Consider the following 13,219-nt stretch of genomic DNA (forward strand, 5'->3'; position numbering starts at 1 on the left):
AGAAGCTACAAGATTAATCTCTAGCTTTGTGTTTGATGTTGAATTATCTTTGGTATATGAGACCACTTTTATCTACAAACTGCTGTCAGGTGACTGCTTGCTTGCTCTGCTTTTTCTTTTAATCTTTTTTTAAAGTTCCCTATAAATAGTATTCACAGTCTAACCAAAGACAGAATATCTCATTTATTTTTAACAAGTTAGCTTCAGGACCTTGGTCTTGGTTGTTTGAGAAGGTTTTCTTTTTCCTGGAGGTAAGAAATATGCAGCAATATAATTTTAAATGTTTTGCATTGGTTCAAAATCCTTCCGTGGATTATTTATGACATATTGATGTGCCATCACTTTTTAACAGTCATATTAAGATAATGCTGCATTGTACAGTTAAGAAAAAATGTATTGTTCTCCACATGCTGAGGGTGAACATGATGAACGTGATGAGAATTAAGGAGTGGAGGATTTCTGCAGGTGCAGATCCACCATACTGACCATCCAGGGAACTGTTTTTACCTTAGTCTAAATGTGCATGTTTCCATTTACATGTAACCTGCTGCCAGTACACTTGAGTTTCTCCACAGTGGGACAATAAAATATATTTCTATTCTATTCTATTATATTTGGTAATTAGTCACACTTCTTCTGAATTAACCTTTAATGTCCCCTTCTTAGTGAACATAGTGAATCTTTTTTATGTATTTTCTACCTCGTTGGAAGAGCGAGGAAATAGATCAAGAAAAGGAGCTGGTCTGTGTTTTGTGGTGCATTGAAAGCAATAGTATTTTATAGTTTGTTTTCTGTCAAATTTACTGTGTCGTTTCTGAAGCAGAAACAAAGGATTTATGCCGTCACAACTTCTCAGCAGAAATTAGTTACAACCATGTGACAACTGGATGACTCTCTCAGGTAAATCTTTGTCCAAAGGTTAGTCATTGTATGCCACACTGGGGATGGGAGCAGGTGGTTAGACGGGAGGGCTGTATTTCATTTTAGACAGAGACGGAGCCGAAGTGAGTGTTCACACAGTGGGGAATTTTATTATGATCCTCTTTTTTTTGTTGTTTTTCGGTTTTTCTTTTAACAAATGAGTGGCACAGCTGACATATGCAATGTCTCTGTGGTAAGATTAAAAAGTTTGTTGCAACCATGTGCTAAAGGAGGTTAGCCTTTAAAAGGACAGTTGGGATTTCTAATAAATATAGAAGGATAACTTCATAAATAGAAAGGGGAATTTATTTTGGTAACTCAATGAAAACAAAAAAACAAAGTGTATCATGAATAATAATTAAATGCAAAATCATAAATTTCAAATGTATTTTAATTTTGATATTTGGCTTAGCGGTATTGAAGACATAAAAATGAACAATTCAAAAATATTGATTTAAAAAAACTTTGTCAAATTATAGAGATGTCACATTATGAACCAGATAGTTGTCCAGTCAACAATTGTTGAAGCCCTCCACAAAAAGGATAAACCATAAAAGGCTATTGCCAAAGAAGCCGAGTGCTGAATCCAGCTATGTTGATGGAAAGTCGAGTGGAAGAAAAAATTGTGTAAAATGGGCATCATGGGATATTTAAGAGGATTGTAAAGCAAAACATAGTCAGAAGTTTGGGGAAAATGTGTGGACTGTAGCGAGAGCCACTGCTTCAAGACGCACCACCTACAGACGTATCAGAACATGGACTATAGCTGTCACATAGCTTGTCTTAAGACATGCCAGAACATCAACGGCATCTCAATGAGATTTAGGAAGAATTGTCCAAAGTCCACTTTTCAGATTAAAGTAAATGTTGCCATTAATTTGTAAATTATTGTCCCAATATTTTTGATTGGCCAAAAAACTGACCTGACCTAAACTCCATAGAAAATATGTGGAGTACTTTCAAGAGGATAAGCAGAGTCACTACTCCTAATATAAATATTCTGAAAAACTCATGTTTGTATTTTAGGTTATTGTTTTTCCTGTTTAGCATAAGCCCCATTTTTGCATGTTTATAATGTTTAAACTGCAACATTTTGCCTCTTAATTTCAAATTCAGAGGAGTAACAATTAAAATATTCTCCTACAAACTAAGATGTAAATTTTCTGTAAATGTATAAACATATACATCAACAAGCAGGTATATGTCACTTTCTGTGACATTACATATTAGTTCATTAAATTGTTTTTCTGTATGGATTAGCTGAACTAATATAAATATAAACTTCCCAAACCTTAAAAAAGCCAAAAGTAATCTCAAATTTGTGAAAGGAACATTTATTTTAATTTCAAATTGATCAGGCCACAATTGAAGTTTCTTCTAAAATATACTGATTTGTAAAACGTCCAGTCGATGCATTTAGTAAAGGTACAGTAAGTATTGACCACAAAATTATGGTCCTCTAATCGGCAAATTTTTGACTTGAGGAGTTTGACAAGCCTGAGTTTCTTGAGTCTGTATTATTAGTTGATTAAACTTTAGCTTGTTTACCAGAGCTATATTCTACTTTTTAGGGATTTTAATGATTAGTAGCAGATACATTCTTGATCTGGTTAATGCTAATACATGGAAATCAGACAGAATTATAAGGTTTTGTGAAAGGGGCAACAACACACAACCTTACTGAGATAACAAACACAATCTATATATAAATATGTAAATAATGACCCTTTTAACAATTATTATTTTTGTTAATGGGCTATTACATACATTATCCATGACTAAAGATAAAATGATGAAGCATATTTAGCCTTTAAAATTAAAACTTTAGTTTTGATATCCACTGCTCCATCACATAAGCACTATCACAACAGAAAAAGCAAATAGGGTTTCTCTGAAAAAGATTTTTGACTAAAACAAAATCCAGCAACAACAACAGGTGTCATGTGATCTCAGTGTCATGGCCTCCACTCACAGCTGTATGAATCTTGTGTATTGTCTGTTGGGGTGTGCATGTGTGTGTGTGTGTGGGATGAAACAATCCACTTCACAGAGAGACACTCAAACAAATGTGTGTGACCTCCTAATTTAACTTTCTCAGCCATCTGGTTTCTTTTCATCCTCACATCTCTTGATACTGGATGAATCACTTATGGCTATTGGTGCCTCTGCATTATTATTTCAAGCTCTGGTATTGTCTTTTTATGGTCTTATCATCCATCCATCCATCCATCCATCCATCCATCCATCCATCCATCCATCCATCCATCCATCCATCCATTATCAATATAAATCAAAATATTTTTTTTCTCCTACGTCGTTGAATCTTTATTATGCTTAATATTCAGTGATTTAATCTTTTATTGCTCTTTTTAATCACATCTCTGCTCAGACAATCTAGAAACAACAGGAAGCTTATAATGTGTCTGAAATTTAAAGGTCACAACATGAAGTACAGCCAACAATAGGCTTTCAAGGGTTTTTGTGATCTCCACATCAACCTTCATCAAATACCATGGTGATGCCTCTGCTAAGCTGCTTAAGGATCAATCAACACTTTTTTCACAGCCCTAGATAGATTTCTACGCTGAGATTGAAGCCTGTTCGATGTGCAATATCTCAAAAACCCAAAGCTGAACCTTTTGAAATAACCTGAAGCCATTCATTGTGGGGCTGTTCGCCTGTCTCTGCCTCTAAGCGCCTGACATTTTTCCCCTTGTCTTTTTATTCATTTTGCACACAATCAAGATGGAGAGCAGTGCAAAAAAAGTTGTCATGGCAACAGAAAAAAAGCCTGAATGACCATGGGCGAGACAAACATGGTGGCGCATAGCGCTGTGTAAAACATTCTATGGCCTAAGTACAATGAGATTTTCAAGAGAGGAAAAGTAATGGAGATAAAGTGTAGTTTGAGCCTGAGGGTCACTATTCTGTTGGAAATTAGTGGGATTATCATCACACTGAGACAGTGGTAATAACGTAAGTTTTGTTCAAGCTGTTAGATGACATTTGGCAAAGCAGCATAATTCTGAGCATGGTTCATCTTGATGGAAGCAGTCTTAATGGTGTCTTTATTTCTCTTCTTAAAATGTCCTCTTACATTGATTAGGCCATTCAGTTGTCTGGAAAGGCTTGACAGATAATAAGGGTTTAAAGATTTTTTTCAAGTCTGAGAGCCTGAGTGGTTCTAATAAAAAAAATATATATATATATATTTATTTTTCTATTTTCTCAAACCAAACTTGAGATGAAGGAAATCTGATTAGTAGCTGAGAGGGATAAAAAAAATTACTGCCTATTAGAGTCTGGATATAACATATTGTTATGTATAGAAGATGAAATTTAAAAACATAAAAACTTAACTTTTAACTCTTTAACCCAAGCTTTAAGACAAGATAAGGAATACAAAATGGTAAATAGCTGTGTTATAACCTAATAATTTCCTGGTTTAATAAAAGTTACAGTACAGATGGACACAATCACTGAACAGACAAATTAGTCTTATATTCTTCAGATTTATTGGATACCAGATGTTGCAGAAGAAGAGAATAAGTGAGTTTTGCTGCTGGAGACTTAAAATTGGGGCTCTCCAATTAACTAGCACTGTCTCTGTTTCTACCTACAGTGGAAAAAAAACAAACAAATAGGATTTAAGGAATAAACAGATAGGAGATAACAAAGATGGTGAAGAGGTCAGAATGAGGGAGAGTGGCGGTGGAAGGAAAGTGACACACATTGCTGAACTGGTGAATACTAAAGGTGTGATTGAAGTAAATTAATTTAGAGGTGTTAGAAGTTTGTACATCTCTTTTATGGTTTTTTCTTTTATATTCTTCTTATTCCTGAACTAGATCTGGTCCTAAAATAGCTGAACCAAGCAAATGATGTCTTTGAGGTGATATAAGCCCCTTTCTTATCATTAGACCCACAAACTCACCTGCACAAATAAATGTACAGTAATTTGCAAAGCTTCAGTTAATTAATGGGTTATGTGTGCTTCAAGAGCATGCCGGTGGGATTGTGGAACCAGAAGGCCAAGGCAACCACCTCAAACCCTCGATCTGAAATTTTTGATCTAAGTTGCTTAAAAGAAAAAAGTTGTTGTGCACAGTCTTGAGCACGTTGTCTGCTCCAGATTAGGTAGACAGACATTATAAGGCCATCAACCATCTCTGCTCTCTCTACACCAGTAGGATCTGCTGCTGCTGTCTGTGATCTGGATCAGATCACAAGTCAAACTTCTTCTGCAAATCCATTTTACCTTTGCACGTCATATTGGCAACAGGTTTGTAACTACTTCCTAAGCTGAGTCTGAGATTAATAATAATGGGAGGTCAAGTTCACCTCCCGATGATTCGCATAGACATAAAGGCCATTCGTTGATCGCTGAATTAAATGATTATCTGAAAGTCAATGGTTTTTCCATATTTAAACTGGCCAATTTGCAATCCGTTTTGAGTGAACTTCACTCATACTTATGTATATTTCTGTACTTTATTCCTAGAGCAAGTAGCATGGCATTCTCAAAAACCAGAGCTGCATGAATTATATATATTGTGTGAATCTGTGTTATTCAAACAGCCACTGACTTGGCAAAAAGCAGCTTTGGGATGTCACAGATGAGAGAACTGATTCTCCATTCTAGTAAAGTGACCTTTTTTGCAAATAACTTCTCATCAAGTAAAATCACACAGAACTCGTAAAAATTGGTCATTGTTCCTTTTTATCTTTGATAAAATTTGATTTTGCACAAGTTTCTTTTCTATTCTAGTAAAGTATTACAGATTTGTAATGTAAATATTTATAAACACTATGCAGTTCCACAGTCTGATACTTTTTTAACTTCAGTTGATGCTTTCTATGCACTAAGAGCCAAACAGCTAACAATCTACACTTGAGCTTTAGAAGCATCATTTATCAATGACACCATTATAAATGTGATTCTCCCCCTGATACAATCAGGGATTGTTCTTTCTTGTAAGGTCTGGCCCTGAAGTTCCTTTTTGCACTTGCTATATTTGTTTGTGAGAGCTGTGACATGATTCAAAATCATGTGCATGCTGTATGTATTTGCATGTGTTACTGCAGTCTGCCATTCCTGTGTAAAAATAGACGTGTGCAGAAGCAGTTGCTGTCACTGAATCTGGGATTTTTTTCTGCCTTTTTTTAAATTCTTTATTGTAATGTTAATAAAGAATTGACAAACAGATCCATAATTTTAGATGTCGGCTTGTGCAAACACTTACGATCGTAATATTGCAGCAAGTGCAAATATGTTATATTCTACTCTCAAACAACAGGGATTTACAATGTCTAAGTTGAATAACATGAGCTGAGCTGTCACATTTGACAACATCCCTCGTTTTCCTGTAAGTAAACTAGAAGTTGCTGGTTGCACAAGAGCACAACAGGAACTATTTTAGGTTGGTCACTGTTGTGGTTTTATTTAAAGCTTCTGAGTTCCAAATATTAATTTTATTGTCTCACCAAAGGCATATAAATAACAGTGGGTGAGTATGGTTAGCGACTGACAAATGGCAATGAAATGCAGACAGCGGCTTGTTTGATAGTCTGTGACGGTTGGTGTGAAAGCGTGGTTCTCTGACAGTCAATCAGCACCTAAAGAGAGAAAACTGGTTATATTTTCCTCGCAGTCTTTTGTTCTGTTTTGTTTTGTTGTAACCCATTGAGATGCATTGGTCACATAGAGGCTGCTCTGTCAACTAACAGAAGATTCACTCCAGACATATGAACTCACACAAAGTGCTCCTCTTCTGGCAGACCTGCAGGTGAGTTATATTATCCTGACAAAGACGGGAAAGAAATACTTCACAACAACCAACGACTCTGTCGCTGGAAATAGAAACCGGAAAGACTTCAAACTCTTTGAGAGCTTAAAGCTGATGTTGAAAAAGAACATCGGAAGAAACTTTAGACATTGTTTATTTTTATATTAACTTGTCTTGTGCTCGACTTCCTTCTCTCCTCTGCTCCCTTCTCTTCTCTTCTAGAAGAAAGGGAACAAAAATAACCGAAAACTTGTCTTCCGAATCTGAAACTGCCAATCCTTATTTGTATTTAGAATCTTTAATCACTATTATTGCAAAGACATAAAGGTAAATCTACCGGTTGCAGCTATTAATACCCTGACATTTTTATGAAACATTACAATAAACATTTTACCAGAAGGTAAAATAGGGGAAAAAAGATTCGTCCTCAAACACTTACGTTATTCAGCTTGCTTCTAATGTAAGGTTAATCAAATAAACAACCAATTTGGAAAAAAATCTATGATAATATATGCATGAATGAACCACATTTAAAGATTTGTGGGCTTGTGCTTGAAGAATCTTTTCATCATCCTGGCTACGACAAAGAAAGCATGGGAGAGATTTGCTGTGCGTTTAGAAATCACCGACAGTCACAGGTGTGATTGCTGGTAGTAACTCATGCCATCAAAAACGCCTGTCATTTACCTCAGCAGTAGAGTGGCTCTTTCACTCTAGGTTTGTCGGTTTCATTCAATCCTCCGGTGGGATGCATGGCCCATTATAGCAGGAGGAACATTCACTTCTTTAACTATGTGAGCTTCAGGCGGAATAATGAGACTCCTGACCAGTGGGAGTTAAAGCGTGTCTGGCTGTTCCAGTCATCTTGCATACGGCAGAGGTACCGTAGTTTTCCTTCTGAATGCAGTTGTCCTACTTTGTTGCAAACTCACTTGCAAATCATTTAAAACACATCAATTAACGTGGCAGATTGAGTTATTATACAAGAGTGCCCCAGTTTAAAATACTTGATGTAGTCTGCCAAAGTGAGTAGTTTGTGTCTGTGAAAAATCCAAGCAGGGATTCTTCAGAGTGAAGTGAGAAATTTGAAACTGACTCAGATTTATTTAGTCAAACAAAAGGGTAACTTCATATTTCACTAACACAGAATACAGGAGGAATGCAGCCTTTTCTACAGGACAAACTGACCGTCTTCAATTTAAGGGTTCCTCTACAGACCACGTTTTGTATACAGTAACATTTCAAGGGTTTCCAGAAAGGTTAAGAGGAAAACTTCAGAAATCCAAGTTGGTAGACTTTCATATAGCTGAAACCAAATTGATTTTGTAACAACAATCTTAAAAAAAAAAGCATCATTAGCTTTCTGTTTCAGTTTTTGAACGACATCAGCCTTTCAAGAGCATAATCTCAAACATCAGACTTTCATAGATCCATTTTTATGTCTACATGTTCTGTTCTATTTTGGAACCAAAAGGATTAGGGATTCCTGCTGAGACAACAATCTTATTACATGGAAAGATATTAGAGTTTCCCAATAGGACTCCTTAATGGCCTATGTGTTGGAAAAACTGATGGGTCTAAACAAGGTATGTTCTTTAAACTTCAGAAAATGTCCTTTCTGATGAAGAACGCTTTTTCAGAAAGTGAAAAAGTTTTCCTAGTACATTTATTTCTTAATTGTATTGGTAATTAGGTCCTGCTGCTCCATCTTATATTTATATTATATTATATTATATTATATTATATTATATTATATTATATTATATTATATTATATTATATTATATTATATTATATTATATTATATTATATTATATTATACTAAAGTATTGATTATTGATTTATTTAGACATTGATTTGTACCCATTTCTAATCTTTTGTGATATGTAGAATTCTTGTCATTCTTCTTTTGTCAATGAGATCACTCAGTGGAAAGGTGAAGAATAAATCCTTCAGATTGATTTTGGAGGTTGTGTGACTGATTGATTTTTCGCTACAAAAGCAGCATTTCAACTTTTTTCCCCCCCCCACAGACATATACTCAACAGAAATCCATTATTTCCCACAATTTTATAACATTTTACAATTTGTTAAATGTTCATTGTGGTTCGTCGTAACTTTAACTTCTTATTGTTTAAATTTTACGTATGATTTTACATAGACAAAGAAAAATAAATAAATTTAATCTTTCGTGCCACCCGGCAGGCAGGCAGGCACCCCAGGCGGGAACCAATCGACACACATGTAAGTTCAGAAGAACAGGAAAAGAAAGACTGGTAGCCTTACTGTGGAGAATTGCTCTCCCATTTTAAGGATCACAGCTGGAGGTGGTTATTTTCAGATGTCATTGACTAGTCACCTTGTCTTTCAAAAACATTTTTGCTCCAGGCGATGCATTATGTGTGAGGAGACCCAGATATGTAGGTCTTTGGAGGCAGGGAGAGGAGGTGGGAGTGAAGGCACATTGCGTTTTGGTGCTGTGAATGTTAGCTGCTCGAAGGGGGGGGAGAGGACCTGTCGCAGCAGAGATATCCAGAATTGGGCTGCCAATCTTGGCAGATATTCCAGAGAGTTGAGGCTCAACTGTAGCATAACGTCTGAGTGTCGTCCAACACATTCCCAGAGGAGCCCTCCACATGGCCATTATGTGCACAGTGTTTGGGGGGGAGGGGCTGCTTTAGGGGGATTTCAGTGTGCATGTCCAAGTGTAAGAAGCAACTTGAGCACAAAGGAAAGGTTACCAAACAGAAAAACATTAATTTGAGTAAGGCAAATAGTGTTTGAGCAGCAAGTTTTACTGTTTTCCCACGATGATGACGTGATCCTGCCCTTGAGTTCCCCAGAGAAGTGGAGATTTCTGTCTCAAAAACAGAAGAGAACATCAGTGAGAACTCGAAAGTGCACGGCTCACCTGCTTAGTGTAACGTGAAGCACTTCTTCGATCAGCCAGTATATTGAGGCCACGCATTTTACTGGAGTAAAACTGTTCCCCCTCCACAAAAACACACAAACTCACACACACGCTTAGAGAGAATTTGGCTGGCCAGCAAACACACACAGAGCAGGAACTTGGCTGGGTTACTCAAATCAAATTGAAGTTAAATTTGACCTCTGTTGGGAAAAATTCTGACTAGTCCATTAGTGTTTATTAAACGTCCAATAAAGTCACATTCAAATGTCAAGTTAAACTTCTCATGTATTGCAATAAAGAGATATTATTACTTAATTTTCCTGTGGAATCAATAAAGTATTTCTGGATTGAATTAAATAGTGAAGGCAACAGTAGGCATTCACTTTGCTCCTAATTACCTAAATAAAAAACTTAATGTTGTGTGGTATGGTGTATTTTTAGTTGTTGAATCCTATTTTCATAAATCTTTTTTGTTGTTGAAAGAGGAGATGATTTGTATCTAAATTATGACTGAAACTTGATTACAAAACTTCCAAACATCACTGAACTTCAGGTCTGCCATTCTGAATGTGTCACAATTGTGTACCACTGTTATTTTTAACCAACAAACCAAGTAAAACCTTGTTTAAACTATAAACGTAATTCATATTTTAAACAAAGTTATTTTTTTTTACATGTTGGACTTTTGTAGCTGAAAGTGACATTTGGATTTTTATGGCCACACGTTATAGTTTGCAAAAGCAAATGACAGCATCTTCTAAAACACTCTATTGTACTATTAATGTTTTTTTTGTTTATTGGTTTATTGTTGCAATCTAATCTATAACAACTATAAACCAAATGCATATATGTGAATATAAATTGGTAGCATGAAATATAGGGATGGAATTGCTTGAAACAATTGCAAGTGTTTCGTTTTTGCTTTCGCCTGCATGTTTTGTGCTAAGAAACATATTTAACTGCGAAGTTTTTTTCTCTATGAATTCCTCTGTTAGAAGATACTGTATATTCAGTGTTTATTTGCCTCTCTGCTTGAAGGACTTGTCAAAAACAATGTGATGGGCGCACTGGAGAGATTATGTCTCTCGGCTTGTTTGTGTACCCTCGAAAAGTGTGAGGACGTCCACAAGGCTCTGCTTTTAACCGCCACCCTTGCAAACACAATCCCGAAGAGCAAGAGCAAACATACTTGATGGATTTTGTTGAAATTTGATTATTTTTTATTTTATTTATTTTTAAATGATGTTTTGGGAAAAGAAACTCTGCTGTTTTCTTGTGTTAATTGGCCTAGTCCTACTAAAAGATGGACCACAATGCTCGGCTGGTTCGATAAGTTTCTTTAAGTCATACCGCCATTTTTTTATGGATATTTTTAATCAGCATCATAACATTTAAACATAAAATTAAAGAACGCTAATTTGTCTCAAAGGGGAATGCACCTTTGTGGTATTTAGATGCAAGTATAATTAGGACAAGTGCGTGTTTGTTATATTAAAAAAAACACATCTAATCATGTTCAGAAAGTGTAATTTTCAATTTGCTTGGCATTTTATAGCAGACAAGACCCCCTCCCCTCGCTGACTAATATTATCACGGTCCTGTAGCATTTTTAGACGGCTCCATATTTGGGGCAGAGCTGATGGAGGGCATATGGACTTCAAAGATGTCAGAATTATCACTGTGTGGTGCAGAAGCAACACTTTGGGTTTAATTTTAACCTACTGGATTCAACAGAGCCAAGTAGTAAGCTATTGCTCATAAACACTTTAGCGCTTCCGTGTGCATGTGTTCAGATTTCTGGCTCTTGTGTTGACTCCGTTTTTGAAGAGGAGCTTTTATTGGCTTGTTTTCTTAGGTGTATTTTTCCATGATAGTCTTTTGCTTGCGATAGGCAAATAAACTCTTCAGAGGCTGTATTTTTAGATAAACAGCTTTGTTATGACACTTTTTGTTGTAGGAAAAAGCTATATGTAACAATAACTCATAATTCAAACAATGAAACGTGAAAGCTTTTTAGTTATGTCTTTGTGTTTTTTTAATTGTCTGGTCTGTGCCTTTTCCTGTGCATCAGGTGAAATGAATGATTCTGCCTAATTTTTTGGATGGAATTAAAAAATAGCCTTTTCTACTCATTTTCTTACAAATTAGTCACATTTTCTGCAGCTTTTCTATGGTTTCACTCCATATATAGCCTCTCAGAAATATCATTTCTTGCTGCAGGCTTTCTGGAGTCATTATGTGCATGTGTGAGGGACACTTATGCCTCCTTAGTACAAAAAAAGGTCAACAATAATAGCTACCTTCCCCCTTATCCAGCCTGACACTGATTGGATAGAAAAAGAAGTCATTTGCAGAGCTGCAGCATTACTAAATGTGTATATGGCAGCATCATCTCTCTAGATGGCAGTGTGACTCAGGTAACTGGGATTTGTGGTATGCAGTCATTTCACAAGCACTGTCATGGCAAGACAGTTTCATCATTTACATTTAAAAAAATATTTCTCATCTAATTGGATCAATAATTTATTTTACAGGAAAATGAATAAATGTCACCTTCCTTTGCTGAGCAGATTTGTTTTGTTTACTGCAGCAAATTTAATTGCTTTGAGTATAAGGAATTCTATTTATTACAGGTATTTTTTGACAGAGGTGGCTCATTGTGTACAGTCTCTAAATCATTTGCTTTACAACACTGCCTGTAGAAATAAGTGCACAAAAGAAGCTTCTTGTTTTTCTTGCAGTGGTTGCATTTCATCCACAAAGTAAAACACGAGCCTTTAGTGCCCTCTTCTGGTTCCTGTTGTTAAAATGCAGAAGTCCAAATGCATTTGCTATTGAAACGCAGTATTGCTTGTCTGATACCAGATATTTTTACAGTGGTGCATAAAATCCTCCATGAATTATAGAAAGCAGAATGAAATGGAAAAATGAATAAATAAATATCTGGAAAGATTACATTTGTAAACAGTCTTATGCTATAATTTATGTAGGTCTGAACCAATAAAAAGCCCAGTAAAACACACTGAGGTTTATTTTTCCAACATGAAAAAGTAAGGAAAGGTTTCAGGGGTATGAATGTTCCTGCAAAATTAAAACTACCAGAGGTGATCTCCAGCATTTGGTGACACTGGCAAGCAACTCGTGTCCAGACTGGCAAACTGAATCCAGTTCATCACAGCCAAACATAACCCAGTTAAATGCCACCAAATAACCTGTTCAGATTGCCTAACAACATAATGTCTCTCGTGTGGAATAATATTTTTATTTCTGTCTGGATTAAGAAGAACTCTCCCAGGAACCCACGACCTACGTGACCCCTGATGCATGCATGTGCCATGTGGGTGTGGGATCCACAGTTTACTGCTGCAGGCCTGAGCAAATAGTGCAGTAATTCCAGGCATTGCTCTGAATGGTGGAGGAAGGAAATGTCTGTAATCAGGGTAACCTCACGGTTTCCCATAGAATAGTCAGGAAGTAAATGAGTTCCCAGGAGATGGCATTAGATGAATCGAGGGAGAATAATATACTATCCATTAAGGTTTCATGTAATATTTATGTGAACAATCTAGCAAGAAAAGATTTTTGTGTTTTGCTTTGGAAAA

The 13,219-nt window shown here is 36.1% G+C and overlaps 1 protein-coding gene across 1 annotated transcript in view; it reads left to right on the forward strand.

Annotated features, from left to right (window-relative positions):
- mrtfbb (myocardin related transcription factor Bb) overlaps positions 1 to 13,219 on the forward strand; it is a 58,509-nt gene that overhangs the window by 26,336 nt on the left and 18,954 nt on the right. The window lies entirely within an intron of this gene.

This window comes from Gambusia affinis, linkage group LG19 (assembly GCF_019740435.1).
Source record: "Gambusia affinis linkage group LG19, SWU_Gaff_1.0, whole genome shotgun sequence".
Classification (NCBI taxonomy): Eukaryota; Metazoa; Chordata; class Actinopteri; order Cyprinodontiformes; family Poeciliidae; genus Gambusia; species Gambusia affinis.